The sequence below is a fragment of the Macaca fascicularis genome, chromosome 16, assembly GCF_037993035.2.
Source record: "Macaca fascicularis isolate 582-1 chromosome 16, T2T-MFA8v1.1".
Lineage (NCBI taxonomy): Eukaryota > Metazoa > Chordata > Mammalia > Primates > Cercopithecidae > Macaca > Macaca fascicularis.
This window is the reverse complement of record NC_088390.1, coordinates 59938131-59941610: the sequence shown is the minus strand read 5'-3', so window position 1 is coordinate 59941610 and position 3480 is coordinate 59938131.

Sequence of the window (3480 nt, the reverse complement as noted above, 5' to 3'; positions counted from 1 at the left end):
GATAGAATTTTAGAAGCAACTACTTACATCGTTATTAATATAAAAATAACAGGCAAACTCAAGAATGAACTGAGATTTCTCTGGAAAACAAGCTCTGCCTCTCCAGGTTTTAGTCAACCTAACACCAAACCAAAATAGAATGTTAGCTGTTCAAGAATCTGGGACCAGCCAACCTGTATGTGTGGATTTTTGAAGCAAGAGAAAATTCCATTTTATAGTTAGACCCAAATTCACTAAATAGTATGTGTGTTCACTTTGTTTAAGTTGTATAGACATAGCCCAGAATGTTTTGTGAAGATTTGCAATATGGTGTTTTGGAATGTGTAGAATACAAATCACAGTTTTTACTACCTTCTTGGCATATGCTTACAAAGAACATTATATTTTGTTCATGTTTTACATGAACTAACAGATAAAGTATATGTATATGTCTGTGTGTGTGTGTGTATATATATATAGAGAGAGAGAGACAGACATATATTTCCTTCTTTAAGATAATCATACAAAAGGTCTATACACACAGGAAGGTGTATATTGTCTCAATACAATCAAATCTTTTACTAGGGATTCAAATAAAATGTAGCAAATAAGAGAAAAACAAAATGAAAGAAAATAGCTATTCTGCTGCCGGAATAATCTTTACAAATAGTTTTTACTTCTTCCTAAAGCTTTTCTCCCTCTCTTAAAAAGTGAGATTTGGCTGGGTGCAGTGGCTCAAGCCTGTAATCCCAGAAATTTTGGAGGCTGAGGCAGGAGGATCCCTTGAGTCCAGGAGTTGAAGGCTACAGTGAGTTATGATTGCACCATTGCACTTCAGCCTGGTGACACAGTGAGACCCTGTTTCTAAAAAAAAAGAAACAAAACAAAACAAACGAGATTTGACGAAGGAAAGTAAAAGTATGGGTGGTTTACAGCAGCAGCCCATGAGAGAGTAGGGTTCGGTTCTTTTCACTCAAGTATATAGATTCCAAGAAGCTGCAGGACTATTTCAGCCTGACTAGCATCTGCCACTACTGCTTTTACTTTTACTATTAAAGTAGATAATAATAGTACTTGACAGGGCTGAAATAATGCTGGAGTCCTCCTGGATCTCCCATCCCATTTTTTTCTCCATGGGTTTGAGCACTTTACTTCTGAAGACACATTGCTTCCACCTGGACTTCTCAGAGGCTGGCTTTCTTTACCCACGCTCTTGATTTAATTCACCTTTGGAGCTGATGAAGGGAAGAAACACTAGAGGATATGGAAAGTATCTGCAGAAGTAGGGTGTAAAGTGTAGGAAATTCTCAAATGTTTGGTAAGAGGGTCTCAGTGAGAGATGAATAGGACTGAGGAAGAGTGAAAATTGTGGAGAAAATACAAATTGTGAAAACAGGATTTTATTATATTTCAGTAGTAAAGGCACTTAACCTTCATCTCTGGAGGGTGAGAAGTTTAACTGTCTTTCTTAGATGGGTTTTCCAACTGTAATTCCATTGGTGGCCGGAATTTTTTTCTCCAGTTTTTCATTAGCATATTTATGCAAAAACAAAGTTCTTGCTTTTATCCTGGTTTCATTTTCTTCTCAATTTAAGAATTCACCCTCAGTGAATTATAAATGGAATTCAATTATAAAGATTAAAAGTTGGCAGATATCAGAGTATAAAATAATACCTTAGATTTTTCATTTTCCCCTCTCTTTCTTCCTATACATGCTTGCAAAGCATAGATTTATCAAAACATTGGTTATTCCAAGTTAAGAACATACCTCTTCAACTACCTGTGAGGGAAAGAAAAAATAAGGAAAAAAAAAAGTGAAATATTTAAATATAGATAGTGAATTTTTTTTTTTTTTTTTTTTTTTGAGACTGAGTCTCACTGTGCTGCCCAGGCTGGAGTGCAGTGGTATAATCTTGGCTCACTGCAACTTCCGCCTCTCTGCTTCAAGTGATTCTCCTGCCTCAGCCTCCCCAGTAGCTGGGACTTACAGGCGTGTGCCACCATACCTGGCTAATTTTTTTGTATCATTAGTAGAGACAGGGTTTTGCCATGTTGGCCAGGCTGATTTCAAACTCCTGACCTCAGGTTATCCACCCGCCTCAGCCTCCCAAAGTGCTAGGATTACAGGTGTAAGTCACCATGCCCGGCAATAGTGAATATTTTTAATATTTTAGTAAATGGATTCTAGATTTCATTTCCTTAGAGAAAGAAATTTTGCATTGTAAAGTTTCCTTGAATTCCTTGAATGATCCCACTCTCCACAGCAATTGTTTTTAGCAAGTTTACAAAAGAAGCATGTAAAACATATTTGGTCTGGGTTTTGAATCTTCTTTATACACTTGAACTGACATGACTGCTGCTGTAATTTAAAAAAAACCCTCACATTATTTATTTCATTATTCTTAATAATTGTGAGATTATTATATCATCCTTACCAAAAATTTGGAACATAAAAAGTTTGATTCATTCTTTGGGTGCAGGAAATAAACTGTGTCATTCTGCCACCAATAAAAAGCAAGCTGACAAATTGTCCACTCAATTGTTAAAAAATGTAAATAACATTTATGACCAAATTTGCAGTTTTTTCAATTCGGTGGTCCATTCTTTTTTGCTGAATACCTTTGTCATGAGGAAGTGTAATGTCAAATTTTAAAGGGGAAATTAACTTTTAAAAGCATATGTTTTTCTTACCATTACTATCAATGTTTAAGTGATGGTATAGGCAGTCATATTGTCACAAAAAAAAGAGAATTTGGAATATGAATAGTTTAAAAAATGTTAGGAGACTGTCAATTTCTAGCTAACTCTGGAACAGTCATAACAACATAACTATGTAAAGTACTAACAAGTCAGATAATTTAGCCTGTACTGTTTTTTAAAGTAGAAGATTGGCTGCTGGGCATGGTGACTCACGATCCCAGCACTTTGGGAGGCCGAGGCGGGCAGATCACAAGGTCAGGAGTTCGAGACAAGCCTGGCCAAGAGACCAGCCTAGCCAGTGTGGTGAAACCCTGTTTCCACTAAAAATACAAAAATTAGCCAGGTGTGGTGGCGGGCGCCTGTAATCCCAGCTACTTGAGAGGCTGAGGCAGGAGAATTGCTTGAACCCGGGAGGCAGAGGTTGCAGTGAGCCAAAATCACGCCATGTGCACTCCAGCCTGAGCGATGGAGCGAGACTCTGACTCAAAAAAAAAAAAAAAAAAAGATTGGCCTAAATTAGCAGACCTCGGCGCCCAGCTCCTTTTTCCTTTTTGTAATGATTTCCTCAGCCTCCTTTGACTTTGATTTGTAGAATGATTTTTTACTCCCTGTAGAAGGCAAGTTCAATAACACATTATTATCTTTATCTTTATTATTGTTTCTACACACACCATGCACCATAATAGTACTAACAAACTAATGATGCTACCTTCCTGAGAAACTAATTGAAAATGTACAACTTGTGATAAACTCTCTGTACCTTGTGAAACTATGAAACTTTAACACTTTTTGGAGGATTCC